At 44.5% G+C, this 15,116-nt stretch overlaps 1 protein-coding gene and 1 long non-coding RNA gene across 2 annotated transcripts in view; one reads left to right on the top strand and one right to left on the bottom strand.

The window, feature by feature from the left end:
• The window catches only part of LOC308395936 (NACHT, LRR and PYD domains-containing protein 3-like), a 352,248-nt gene that overhangs the window by 299,565 nt on the left and 37,567 nt on the right, over nt 1–15,116 (bottom strand). The gene's annotated exons all lie outside the window — the stretch shown is intronic.
• LOC308405991 lies at nt 11,773–14,655 on the top strand. Its single transcript, XR_013973438.1, has 4 exons — nt 11,773–12,163; nt 12,352–12,726; nt 12,887–13,225; nt 13,992–14,655. It is a non-coding gene; the product is annotated as an uncharacterized lncRNA (long non-coding RNA).

Consider the following 15,116-nt stretch of genomic DNA (forward strand, 5'->3'; position numbering starts at 1 on the left):
TTCAGCTGAACTCGCTTTGTGAAACCGAAAACCCAGAGTTTTCGTTAACTCAGGGTATACTTACTCAGTTTTTCCACTAAACCGGCTTCCTGAAACAGGGCCCAGGTACCAAAGCAAATCATTCGTACTGAACTAATAATGTAAATATGACGGTGTATCACAAAAGATTGATATCAAACTGATCACTTGGTTGCGTTACTTGCTCTTCGAGTGAATCAACAAATGGATAAATAAAAAGCCGAACAGCAATGCTGATTTTTTAGAGAGTCTTAGCTTACATTTCATATTTTTAGTTGTTACCCTCCACGGCTAAACAAACTCTCTAAATCGGTTTCAATTGTGTACTGATGAACACAACAATGGACATAAGGAGCTTCTTTCAAAGAAAAAACTCAGGTAGATGTTATTTTATATATTATGCTTTGGATGTTGTTCAGTATATCTATGCAAAACAAGAGGAATTTCAATACACAGCAGTATATTCACAGCTGAAACCAGATATTTACATACACTTTAGGGAGAAAACATAAACTTTTTTTTACTGTTAAACATCAATTTAGAGTAAACTTTTGTTTTAGATAAATAAATGTTGAAATATCTTTTGAATTAGTTAAATGTCAGAATAAAAAGAGGGAGCTGTCTATTTTAATCACTTTCATCAAATGTAGGAGCACATATACACTAAGTTTATTGTTAATTAATAAGAAAACTCCAGACGATTCCATTCTGAGCTGAAGAAGCTTCTGATAGGTTAGTAGAGTCCATGTGAGTAAACTGGTGGCACACCTGTGGATGCATATAAGGCAAAACACAGAGCCTGTTTCTGTGACATGGGAAAATCAAGAGATGTCAACCAAAACACCAGGAAAAGAACTGTGGAGCTCCATAACTGTGGCTCAATCTGAATACAATTTGGTGCCATTTGCAATTAAGAAATACAGATAGTTTCTCTCTTTACTCTCAAAGTTAACAAATATGTTTTTTATATTTATCAATCTAAAAAAAATAAACATTTAGTCTGATTTGATGTTACAATTAAAAAGTGTTTTTATCTGAAGAGTTTGTAAATATCTGGTTTCAACTGTATATTTGATGATGTTGCTGTTTGGCTTGATTGTCAGCACAAAGAGGGAGAGAGGAACAGAGAGGGAGAGAGAGAATGACGACAGAACAGAGATGAACAAGAGCAGGTGAGACACACATGTTAGTCAAATGGTTGTTTGCCAAAACTCATAAGAACATGTGCCTAGTGTTTCTTTTTAGATACCATTTGTTCCTTTTCAAATTCTATATTTATTAAGTTATGCAGGCTTGTTTGCACAACAAGGCTAAATAATTATATAATCTTTTCTCAATCTAAATATTGTACTTTGGTAGAATTAAAAAAATAAGTGTAGTGCAGGTCTATGATGATTTTTAGTGCTACTATCATCTAGTTCTGATTCTGGTTCTGTCTTGGTTAAGTCCTCAGTAGTCCTGATTTTGAACTGTTGTAGTCCTGTTTTAATTCTGGATCAGTTCTGGGTCTGGTTGAATTGGGGTTTAGTCCTCGTGTCTCGATACAGGCCCGACTTTGTTCTGCCTTGCTGCTTAATTAAAAAACTAGTTTAAGGTGTCCTGCATAGAATAGCATCTGGCTGCAGTTTAAAGACTTTTTTTGTCTCGGTCTTGGTCTCGTCTCAACTTGGTCTTGGTCTTGGTCTCGATACCCTCTGGTCTTGGTCTCGGTCTTGGTCTCGATACCCTCTGGTCTTGGTCTTGTCTTGGTCTCGGATTAGGCGGTCTTGACTACAAGTCTACTCTAATCACTCTCTCCCGGCGGAGAGCTCTGCGGAGAATTTGGGCTTCAACATCTACTGGCTCTTCGAGGTAGGGGCACGCCATGTCCGACACTTCCTACTGTCAGGTTTCCGACAAAGAGGCGGAGACAGTCAGGGTTAGTTGTAGTAAACCTGCTAGGGGGCAGGTTAGCTTCACGGAGTGTGTCGTCATAGTGACTCACTCAGGATTCATCTGAACTCGCTTTGTGAAACCGAAAACCCAGAGTTTTCGTTAACTCAGGGTATACTTACTCAGAGTTTGCACTAAACCGGCTTCCTGAAATAGGGCCCTGGAGGTAGAATTGATTGTGAAGTTGTAAAGTAAAAATGGCCAAGTCTGCATGTTTTCATGGAGAAAATTTCTCCTGCCTTAGAGAAAATCATCTTACATGGAACAGAAGAGGCTGGAATGCACAGAAACTGGTAGAGATGCAGGTATACAGTCTTCCTGGGTCCCACAGACTATCAGCTAAAAAGAATAAACAAATTAAATTGTTGCACATTTTGTAGAATAAAAATTTAAGATTATTTAAAAAATAATATATTTTTTATGATATAATTTAAAGAGTCAAATATTTTTATTATGAAAAGCAGATTTTTATTAAGCTATTTTAAGTTTTTTACATTATCAGATCCAATAAACAAACAAAAAGACAAAGCAAACAACAAGAGCAGAAAGCTGTCAAACCCAACCGACTGACCAAAATCAACTCAAAATACTCCCACACATGGCATAACCGCAGAGCTGTAGCACAAGAAAAACAAGGTATGCACATGGACTTGAATCAGGACACAGGAAAACTACCAGCCGCTCACATGGACTATGATAGTAACTGTAAACTCAATGAGTGTTTTAAATCAGACCTATTTCACATTGGCTATTTTGATATCAAATGCCAGTCACATGTCTGGCATGTCTGGCATTCACAGTGTGTGAATGTGTGTGTGAATGTGTGTGTGAATGGGTGGATGACTGGATATGTAAAGCGCTTTGGGGTCCTTAGGGACTAGTAAAGCGCTATATAAATACAGGCCATTTACCATTTACCATGTCAGCTATCTGCATTTAAATACAGCAGAAGTTCAAGTATTAGAATTAGAAATAGGTCTTTTTTTTTCCTGTTGGCCGGCTGCTGTGAGACATGTTTGTGCTCTGATGTAGTCATTAAAATAAGAAAAACCAACCATTAAAGAGAGCTCGCTCTCGGTGCGTGGTCCTCTCTGCTGGAACAGAAGCTGATCATATCTAATGTTTGTTTCCTCAAAGTAGCACAGAGATGCTATTGGTTCATTTTGCATCACAAACAAATTATTGAGGTGCTGAAACCAGAAACAGTCAAATCTGCACGACTCGCAGACTTCATGTGTTCGTCTTCCATTCATTACATATTTGGACATGTCAAGTTTTTTTTTGTGTTCCATGAGCTATGTTTACATTAAATGGAAACTTTTTGCAGTGTATACAGGAACACTTTGACTGACTCTGACACTGTGATAGGTTTGTAGCATAAACCTATTCGCTGGGACGTTCAAGACAATTCTACTACACAGCAAAGCAAGATACGATTAGGCAAAGTTCTTTGTTTCTCGTATAAGAGGAAGACCAACTCGACAAACGCCGTTCCTTCGCTTGTTCCTCTTGTCCGCTCACTCATAACACTGCTCTTTTATTGAGGTTACATGAAGATACATAGGTTCATTAACATATGACGTCCTACATAGGTATACATACAAACAAAGAGTACCTTGTCTGTGTGTGTGTAAGTATGTGTTTGTGTGTGTGTGTGTGTGTGTGTGTGTGTGTGTGTGTGTGTGTGTGTGTGTGTTGGGTCAGAATGTGACCCCATAAACGACTTCCCTAAACCTGCTGGTCTGGACCATCTCACCCTCAACGTCGCAAAGACAAAGGAGTTGATAGTGGACTTCCGGAGGTGCAGAGAAGTACACACCCCCATCACCATCAACGGCGCTGCTGTGGAGAGAGTGAGCAGCTTCCGGTTCCTTGGTGTACATCTGGCTGAGGATCTTACGTGGTCAGTACACACAAACAAAACAGTGAAGAAGGCGCAGCAGCGCCTCTTCTTTCTCAGGAGACTGAAAAGATTCGGCATGAGCCCCCGCATCCTCAGGACCTTCTATCACTGTGCCATTGAGAGCATCCTCACTGGATGCATCACCACCTGGTATGGCAACAGCACCGCCTACAACTGCAAAGCTCTCCAGCGAGTAGTGCGGTGCTCTGAACGGATAATTGGAGGTGAGCTTCCCTCCCTCCAAGACATCTACAGGAAGCGCTGCCTGAGGAAAGCGGGGAGGATCATCAAGGACTCCAGTCACCCCAGCCATAAACTGTTCAGACTGCTTCCATCAGGAAGGAGGTTCTGCAGCATCCGGTCCCGTACCAGCAGACTGAGAGACAGCTTTTTCCATCAGGCCATCAGACTGCTGAACACGTCATAGACACCTCAGCTCCACTACTGGAACTTCAACATTATGCACTCCATACTGTACAGTAATGCCACTGTTTTGCACATATTCAACTCTGTATATTTTATATATTTTATCTATTATTTTTTTTTACTATTTAATTTGTAAAAATGTACACACACACACACACACACACACACACACACACACACACACACACACACACACACACACACACACACACGTAGGATAATATTTAGTATACACATCCAGAAATGCATACACTATTATATATTGTACATATATTTATTAGTTTCAGGTTGGCCATTCTTGTATTTTGCTCGTTTGTGTTGTTGTGTTTTGCACATCTCTGTTGCTTGTGGGGCTCGCACACAAGAATTTCACTCGCATGTGCTGTGCCAGTGTGCCTGCACATGTGATGTGACAATAAAAGTGATTTGATTTGATTTGAAAGTCCAGCAGTTCATCTAAACAAAAGGCACTTAGACTAAAACAGATATACGTGTGTTTGCTATATAACTCTAACACACTGAGTCTAAACAGTCTCACTGATTCATACGGTGAGACAGATAAGTGGTCTGAAGTGTACGGCAAATCAAATATACATTCATCATAAGGCTCTGGCAGTGGTCATAGTTAGAAACTGCTTTATATTAATGCATTTTAAAAGATGTCACATTATTTCACATTTGTGGGAACAGCAGGGTGATGTGTAGCGTGCATTCACAGTATTTTTCCTTGTTTAGTGCTTTAAAAGATTTTGCCTGGTGAGGAAAATGAACTATTCCTCACAAACCAAATTAAAGGTGGCTCGGTTCACTCTGGCACAGCTGGCTGCCGGCACTGCAGCCCCCTCTAGCTTCTGCTCAGTGGCTACTGGGTGACCCCTCATCTGGGGCTCTCCTCAGCCCTTCCCATGAGGGTGGCACGGATGCCCCTCCGGTGGTCCTCCTTGGGCTCTTGCACTCTGGGGCCTCTGGACGTCTGGAGCCTGGATCTCCTCCATGCCTGCTTCATGCCCTGGGGGACGGGGCTATGGCTCGCTACATCCTCTTGCAGACCATTACATGGGGAAACCTTTTGAATATAAGCGCGCTGATCCACACAGGTGTGCACACGGGTGTTCACTGTTCATAGACATAAACTACACCTCTATTGGCTGCTATTTCCAAGCACATTGCGCGCTGTCGGTCCTGCTTGCTACACAACAGCATTCAATATTTACTACTATTTACACTTAGCGAGATTAACGTGATGGTGTTGTGTTTAGTATGTTGCTCTGTTTTTTTTGCTTGTTTTCTCTTCTTTTTCTCTCAACAGTGATCCAGGAGAATTTTTTTTCTCTTCTTTCTCTTTTTAAGTGCCCTCTCTCACTGTCCCTCTTCCCTTCTGTTTTTCTTTTCCTTCATCTTTCCTTCTCCCTTTCCTATCCCTCACTCATGTCTGTCCCATCTGTAACAACTGAAAATAAAATAAAATAAATAATAACAACAAAGGTCGATCAAATGGACCAATACGGCAATGCCACGATGATCCATTTGGCAAAGTAAATCCATTGGGTCTCCTTGTTGGTCTTCAGACAATTCTGACGGCTAAGGAACCAAATGGGACAGGCAAAAAAAATGATTATAAAAACAATCACATGTTTGAAACCTCACCTTTAATACAGAAACGTTTTACAATGCAGTTTGTGAACTGAACTGAAGGCATAAAAATCACTATTCTACAGTTGCATCACAAAAATCTTAAAAAAAAGAAATTCAAAAGGCTCTGAACATGCAATGCTGAGATTTACTGGAAGTCCAGAACATTTAATTATTTACTATTTAAAGGGACAGCAGCAACAAATGTAACCATATAAGAACGAGATCATTATAAGATAAGATAAAACTTTATTAATCCCTCGGGTGGGTTCCTCTGTGAAATTCGGTTTCCAAAAAAGCACAACACTGACAGAAGTTACAGAGTTACAGAATATTATATATATACACACATATATAAATACAAAGACATATATAGATAAAATATACAAAGGGGATAAATAGAATAAATAGGAATAAAATAAAAATAAAAATACAAGTGAATTGCACATTTCAAATATGGAGTCTATTGCACCTTTGACTATTAACAAAAAGTATTGCACAAAAGGTAATTGCACGGTGAAGTGAAGAGGCACTACAGCTTAGTTGTTCCCCCCTCCTTTGTCCTCCTGTCTCCCCTCCCTCTCCCCTCCAGAGAGGAGAGGGAGGGAACAAGTCAAAGTGTTCACAGTAAATGTGTTTAAGCCTCTTTCCCTTTTCTACATTTATCATGTTACCACGGCCACCTTAAATGTGTTTTGGGAGATTTTGTGTGATAAACCATCACAAAGTATCCCAGGACCATAAAGTGGTAGGAAAATTTCCATGGATTTCAAAAGTTTTTACGAATAAAGATCTGAAGTGTGTGTCATGCATTTACAGTCAGTCCTCTTTACAGAAGGTGGTCTTCTCAGACCCAAAGTAAACTCTATGGCCTACGTGCAATTCTCTGCACTTTGGTTTGGAGCAGGCCTCTCTTTATTGTCTCCAGTTGGTCCAAAATGCAGCTGATCGTCTGTTTACTGGCACAAAACAGAAGGAGCACATTACCTCAATCTGGGCCTCTCTACACTGGATTCCTGTTCCTGAACAAAATCAGCATCAGCTCAAATTAGATTAATTAGATTTAGACAATTCAGGTAATTTCTTATACTGTGATGTTTATTTCCTTTTGTTTGGGTTTTAATAGCTGTCTTAGGGTGAGAGGCATGGTACACCCTGGACAGGTCACGAGTCTGTTGCAGGGCTAACATCCATCCATCTTCATCCGCTTTATCCGAGGCCGGGTCGCTTATCCGGGGGAACACCAAGGTGTTCCCAGGCCAGCCGAGAGATATAATCTCTCCAGCGTGTCCTGGGTCTGCCCCTGGGTCTGCACCGGGGCCTCCTCTCGGTGGGACATGCCTGGAACACCTCACCCAGGAGGCGCCCAGGGGGCATCCTTGTCAGATGCCCGAACCACCTCAGCTGGCTCCTTTCGATGTGGAGCAGCAGCTGCTCTACTCTGAGCCCCTCCCGGATGGCCGAACTTCTCACCCTATCTCTAAGGGAGAGGCCAGCCACCCTTCGGAGGAAGCTCATTTCTGCCGCTTGTATCCGCGATCTCGTTCTTTCGGTCACTACCCATAGCTCGTGGCCATAGGTGAGGGTAGGGACGTAGATTGACCGGTAAATTGAGAGCTTCGCTTTTACACTCAGCTCCCTCTTCACCACGACGGACCGGTGCAGCATCCGCATTACTGCAGCTGCAGCCCCAATCCGTCTGTCGATCTCCGGCTCCCTTCTCCCATCACTCGCGAACAAGACCCCGAGATACTTGAACTCCTCCACTTGGGGCAGGAACTCATCCCCGACCCGGAGTGGGCACTCCACCCTTTTCCGGCTGAGAACCATGGCCTCAAATTTGGAGGTGCTGATCCTCATTCCCGCTGCTTCACATTCGGCTGCGAACCGTTCCAGTGCGAGCTGGAGGCCCTCACCCGATGAAGCCAACAGAACTACATCATCCGCAAAAATCAGAGATGAGATTCTGAGGCCACCAAAGCGAAAGCCCTCCGCCACTTGGCTGCGCCTAGAAATCCTGTCCATAAAAATTATGAACAGAACTGGAGAAAAAGGGCAACCCTGGCGGAGCCCATCACCCACCAGGAACGAGTCCGACTTATTGCCGGCAATGCGAACCAAGCTCTTGCAACGGTTGTATAGGGATCGAATGGCCCGTAGCAATGGGCCAGACACCCCATACTCCCGCAACACCTCCCACAGGACACCCCGAGGGACACGGTCGAATGCCTTCTCCAAGTCCACAAAACACATGTAGACTGGTTGGGCAAACTCCCATGCACCCTCAAGTATCCTGGAGAGGATAAAGAGCTGGTCCAGTGTTCCGCGACCAGGACGAAAACCGCATTGTTCCTCCTGTATCCGAGGTTCGACTAGCGGACGAACTCTCCTTTCCAGCACCTTGGCATAGACTTTCCCAGGGAGGCTGAGGAGTGTGATCCCCCTGTAGTTGGAACACACCCTCCGGTGCCCCTTCTTAAAGATGGGGACCACCACCCCGGTCTGCCAGTCCACAGGTACTGCCCCTGATCTCCACGCAACATTGCAGAGGCGTGTCAACCAGGACAGCCCTACAACGTCCAGAGCCTTCAGGAACTCGGGGCGGACCTCATCAACACCAGGGGCTCTGCCACCAAGGAGTTGTTTAACTACCTCAGTGACCTCGCCTCCGGAAATTGGCGGGTCATTCCCCTCATCCCCAGACTCTGCTTCCTCCTCGGAAGACGTGTCAGTGGGATTAAGGAGGTCCTCGAAGTATTCCTTCCACCGCCTGACAATTTTCTCAGTCGACGTCAGCAGCGCTCCGCCAGCACTATACACAGTGCAGGTAGAGCACCGCTTTCCCCTCCTGAGACGCCTGACGGTTTGCCAGAATCTCTTCGAGGCAGTCCGAAAGTCTTTTTCCATGGCCTCTCCGGACTCCTCCCACACCCGATTTTTTACTTCAGCCACTGCCCGAGCCGCATTCCGCTTGGCCTGTCGATACCTGTCGGCTGCCTCCAGAGTCCCACAGGCTAACCAAGCCCGATAGGACTCCTTCTTCAGCCTGGTGGCTCCCAAAATCGATCATCGACCTACGGCCTAGAGCGTCCTGGTGCCACGTGCACTTATGGACACTCTTATGTTCGAACAGGGTGTTCGTTATGGCCAAACTGTGATTAGCACAGAAGTCCAATAACAAAGCACCGCTCGGGTTCAGATCAGGGAGGCCGTTCCTCCCAATCACGCCCCTCCAGGTCTCGCTGTCGTTACCCACGTGAGCATTGAAGTCTCCCAGCAGGACAACAGAGTCTCCAGGTGGAGCACCTTCCAGCACCCCCCCCAGGGACTCTAAGAAGGCTGGGTACTCTGAACTGCCACTCGGCGCATAAGCGCAGATGACAGTCAGGACCCGTTCCCCGACCCTAAGGCGCAGGGAACAAACTCTCGTCCACCAGGAAAAACCCCAACGTACCGGCAGCAAGCCGAGGGGATATTAGAATACCCACCCCAGCCCGCCGCCTCTCACCAGGGGCAACTCCAGACTGAGACAGAGTCCAGCCCCTCTCCAGGAGACTGGTTCCAGAGCCCAAGCCATGCGTAGAGGTGAGCCCGACTATATCTAGCCGGTACCTCTCAACCTCACGCACTAACTCAGGCTCCTTCCCCACCAGAGAGGTGACATTCCATGTCCCTATTGCCAGTCTTGGCAGCTGGGGGTCAGTCCGCCAGGGCCTCCGCTCCTGGCCGCCACCCGGCACACAATGCACCCGACCCCTATGGCGCGTCCTGCGGGTGGTGGGCCTGCGGAAGGATGGGCCCATGTCTCCTCTTCGGGCTGTGCCACCAGACGCTCGCCCTCGGGCACCCTCCCCGGGCCTGGCTCCAGGGCGGGTTCCCGGTAACCCTATCCCGGGCAGGGTAAACTGTTCCCTCGATATCCTTTTCATAAGGGTCTTGGTGTCCAATTAATTAGTTATGTAAATTAAGAAGTAAAAGGTTGATCATTTAGGTATTTCTTCAGAATTTACTGGAGTAAACAAAATATGATATTCACATGCCCTTTTTCATGGACGAGTAGGCACTGATGTTTAAACCTGGGATGTAAAATCGAGTCATAGCTTCTATCACAGTTCTCCCCTGCACTACCGTCACATTAATAACTCTGTACAAACAGTAGGAAGTTATATTTAGATATTATATTTACACTTCCTCTTTCATCTTAATAAACCTTTCAAAGTTCAGTAGTTTCTTTTTCCATAGCGAAATAAAAACGTGTCCTTTCATAACACATAGCTACACTGTGTCTTTGTGTCAGGGGAAAAGTCTGTATCTTAAAATTCAAATGCTGGGGGGAGATTTGTATCTTAATATTGAAATACTGAGTACAAAGACTCACCCCCGTTCTCTGCGGCCTGCTGGAGCGGGGGGGCTAGGAGGAGGAGTTGGCCGTCCGACTGCGGTCTGGAGTGTGGGGCCTCCCTGCTGCTGCGGAGTCGGGGCGGTCTGCCTCTCCCCACCGCAGGGAAAAGGGTTACACCACCTGGGTCTGGGTGCAGTTCCCCCCTCCAGGGGCAGGGTACCTAGACCCGGTTCGTAGAGTACGCTTGGGGAGTGTGATCGTGTGTACAGCGATGTTTATGTTTGTTTCCACGTTGGTTGAGTGTGGAGTAAGTGTATATGAGAGCATGAGGGTGGGAATGGATGTTTGTGTCTGTGTGTGCCTGTATGTCTGTGTCTATATGTCAGGTTGGGTATCAGACGCCACCTCTCTGGGGACATCTCAGGCCCTCCAAGGTTTGGAGGCCTATCTCCCCCCCCCACCACTTCCCCTGCCAGTGGCGGACTCCCTCAGACATCGGTGCGTTGGTGGTTCTTTGTGTCTGGGGATGGGCGTCCAGGTACACGCCGGCTCACTCCTTGGCGGCCACTTATCGGGGCCTGGAGCCTGGGGCTCGCTCGGACCACTTCGGAGGTGGGGTGCTCTCGGCCTCTCGGCCTGGGGCTCGGTCACTCAGGCACAGCTGGCTGCCGGCGGAGCTCACGGGCGCATCACTGCAACCCCCCCTGGCTTCTGCTCCGCGGCTGCTGGGTGAGCCCTCATCTGGGACTCTCCTCAGCTCTTTCTGGGACAGTGGCGCGGCTGCCCCTCTGTTGGTCTTCCTTGGTCTCTTGTGTTCTGGGGGCCTCTGGATGTCTGGAGTTTTGATCTCCTCCATACCTGCTTCATGCCCTGGAGGACGGGGCTGTGGCCCCCCCACACCCTCTAGCAGATCATTACATGAAGGAACCTTTTAAAAACAAGCGCGTCCATGCTCACAGGTGTACACACGGGTGATCACACCCACAAACTACACCCTTTTTGGCTCCTAGCTCAAAGCACACTGTGTTCTGTTGATCTTATGTGCTGCACAATAATGTTTAATATTTAGTATTTACTGTCATATTCCCATATATCATTGTGATGTTGTTTATTCTATTACTCTTGTTTTCTTCTGCTTGTTCTCTTTTTTCTTTCTCAACAGGTGATCCAGGTGATTGATATATGCATTTTTTTCTTCTGCCCATTCTGTTGGTTTTTGTTTTTTGCCCTTCTCCCCCGTCCCTCTTCTCAGCTGTTTCTCTTTCCCTCTTTCTTTCTCCCATTCTTTCCCCCAGTCAAGTCTGTCCCGTATTCAGCAAGTGAAAATAAAATAAACAATAAAAGGTGAATCAAATGGACCATTACGGCAAGGCTGGGATGGTCAATTTGGTAAAGTAAATCCGTTGGGCATCTTTCTTTGCCTTTAGACAATAATTCTGATGGCAAAAGAGCCAAACGGGACAGGCAAGAAAAAAAAAAAAAAAAATTCAAATGCTGGGGGAGATTTGTATCTTAATATTGAAATACTGAGTACAAAGACAGTGTGTGTTAGTACAGATGGTTATTTACTGCACAGCTGTCTGCATGAACACCAGAGAAGAACCAGATGTAAGTTTCAAACCTGCAGGCTCATTTCATGTCTGTGTACAGAGGTGCTGTGTGGACCACATTTGAACTATTGCTTTTGTCTTCATGGACAATTTTAAACAGATGATCATTTATTAAGAACAATCATATATTTCTTACAGCACTGTGTAATAAACTAGATATCTGTGTTTAATATAAAGTGCTGCGTGTCCATCAAACACTGAAGAGCTGCTGGATTCATTGTTTCCTCCAAATGACAGAAAAGTCATTTTCATGTGACAGAGCGACGATGCAGTGGAGTCTGTTTCTGCTTCTTCTGATGGGTGAGTGATCATTTTACCAGGGCTCCTGATTGTTTCCACCTGAAATCCTTTAGTTTGATCAGGACTCATTAAACAAATGAACTCTTACTGAGACAATCAAGGATTGACCTGTAAACTGGACAGTTTGATGGGAACATGAGTTTCCTGCTTGTATCAGCAGATATTCAACAGTATTTCTTCTGTTTCAGGTCAGTGTGTCTTCATCACATGTCAGCTGTATGAGTACCACTTTATTAAAGAAGAGATGAGCTGGGATGAAGCACGGGCATACTGCAGAGAGAACTACACAGACCTGGCCAAAGTGTTTGACCTGACAGACATGAGAAGACTTCAAGACTCTGCACAGAATCAAACACAAGCCTGGATTGGACTGTACAACATCACAATAGGAGACAACAGGAGGTGGCACTGGTCTCTGCCGGGGGAGGAATACACTGAAAATAAGACCTGTTGGGGAGATGGAGAGCCAAATGACAAAGAATACCCTGAGAACTGTGTGAGGACAGTAGACAAGTAGGAAGATTTTCCATGTAGTGACACATTTCAGTTCATCTGCTATGACGGTGAGAATGTGTGAACAGTAATATGATAATACAATATTTAATAATGTTATAATCTAGTTTATAATCTGTGTTATATCATATGTTCTTGAAAGAGACAGTTTGAAGAATGAAACAAATTAGTTGATAAAGATGTTTTTGTGTTTTTCTGTTGACTCGACAGAAACGATAAAAGACAATAAAACCTTTCATTTGATTGAGACGTCTGTGACCTGGACTCAGGCTCAGAGCTACTGCAGACAGCATCACACCGACCTGGCCAGTGGACTCGATCAGATATACAGTGAAGAGTTTAAGACGCTGCAGAAATCTACAGCCTCGTGGATCGGCCTGTTCAGAGACAGCTGGAGGTGGTCAGATGGGAGTAACTTCTCTTTCAGATACTGGGACTCATTTAATGATGGACTAAACAACAGGACATGTGCTACGACTCTGTTAGAGAGATCAGGAAGATGGAGCTCTGCTGGATGTGACCAAAGAAAGCCTTTCTTCTGCTATGATGGTGAGTTTACACAGATTTATCTCAGCTGTTTGTCCAACAGATGAACTGCTGGAGTCACTGAGAAGATTTAGGTCAGTGTGTTTCTTCAGCCACTTATTTCTGCATGTTTGTTGACCTTCTGTCACAGGTGAAGATGTTTAGCTGATGGTTGGAACAGAGATTTCTCTGTAGAGCTGCTGATTCATCTGAAGAATCACTGAAATGTTTTTTCTTTGTTCTTTGTCTAAAACTGGACCTACCATACCGTATCATAGTCCTGGGTCTTTGTCCGGGTTTTGTGTTTATTATGGTTTTATGACTTGTTCTTTTGGATTTCAGGGATTTGCATATTCTAGCTTTGTATGAGTTCTTTAAATTGCTTTTGAGATTCCAGTATTTACATTTTTAGTTCTATATTTCTTGTTTTTCATGTTTGTTCCCACCATTTCCAGTCGGTCAAATAACCTACCCAGTTATTCTTTCAGTCCCTTTCTGTTCTCTTTGTGCTCTGTCTCTGTGGCTGTTTACGCTTTTAGTCCCATCCCTGTGTTTTCTGCCTGTGCTGACTTCAGTTTTGCTTCCTTTATCCCAGTGTCCTGCCATCTTGCTTTGTATATCTGTTTTACCTTGGATCTTTCAAGTTTCCTAGTTTTTCCTTTGTTTGTTTAGTATTTTGTTTGACATATTTTGTTCCAACAAATAAAGCTGTTTCTTTCGAAGCTGCCACAGAGTGCACAATGGCATTCAGCTTTAACTCATTTTCATGTTTTCTGTGATTTTATGGCAGATAAGCTGATTTTGATCAGCCAAAACCAAACCTGGGAGGAAGCCTTGAATTACTGCAGACAGAAACACAATGACCTGGTTTCAATCAGGAACTCTGAAGAACAGAGATGGGTCCAAGAAAGAGCCAAAAACGCCTCGACTCCTTTCGTGTGGCTGGGACTGCAGTACGGTTGTGTGGCTTTGGGTCACTGATTATGTAGTGTGCTTTGAGAGGTGGGCTTCAGGGGGAAAGACTGAAGACTGTGACATGTCTGCAGCCATGACCACAGGAGGGCAGCACGAGTGGGTCAGTCAGAGGAAAAATGAGACATTTAATTTTATTTGTTTAAAACACAAAAGTTTAAAACTAAAGTCACTTCTTAGCTGGACATGTAGATGTTCTGGGGTGAACTCTGTGTTTCTGCTCAGTGTTTACAGTCTCTGGATTTGAAAATGACCAACAGATTATTACCTGCAGCTTAGACATTTGCAGAGAGCAGTCTGTGTTTCATGTCCTCTCCTTTACCAGAGTCAGGAACATCTTGGTTTCTTCCTTCATTGTTGCTGGATTGGTTCATTATTAAACTGTAGCAGGATGTTTGTTGTATTTAGTTCAGATAAGGTGAAGGTTTTAATGTTTCTGCTTCATGTGCTGTAAATCTTTGTCTCACACCATTGTATCCTCAGCTTGAATTACAAAGCCTGTCACTAAAAGCAGGTAAAACCATGTTTGTGTCATGACTCCATATGAGCTCTATAATCTGATCATGTGTTCATGAAGACAAATAAACCTTCATTTAACCAAGTCTGTCACTGTTACAGCTTTCACATTAGCTAATACAAACAGCTCCTCTTAATGATAAGACCAGTTAAGAGCAAAGTCAACATGATGCATTTTTACAGCTGGTTCCAAGCCAGTAAAAGCAAATGTGCATCCAACACATGCAATACCACAACTACCTGGATTCACAAGTACAAACCACATACATCATAGTATATTATATTAACTGCAGCTAATGCTTTCCATGTGGCATTAATGTAATGATGAAATGTATCTTCTGTGTTGAGCACAGGGGGCATGTCCAAATGAAGCCTGTGTTGAGGCCCAAAGAGACCCATAGACCAAAGACAAATGAGGCCTTGTTTC

This window comes from Rhamphochromis sp. 'chilingali' (assembly GCF_963969265.1).
Source record: "Rhamphochromis sp. 'chilingali' genome assembly, chromosome: 1".
Lineage (NCBI taxonomy): Eukaryota > Metazoa > Chordata > Actinopteri > Cichliformes > Cichlidae > Rhamphochromis > Rhamphochromis sp. 'chilingali'.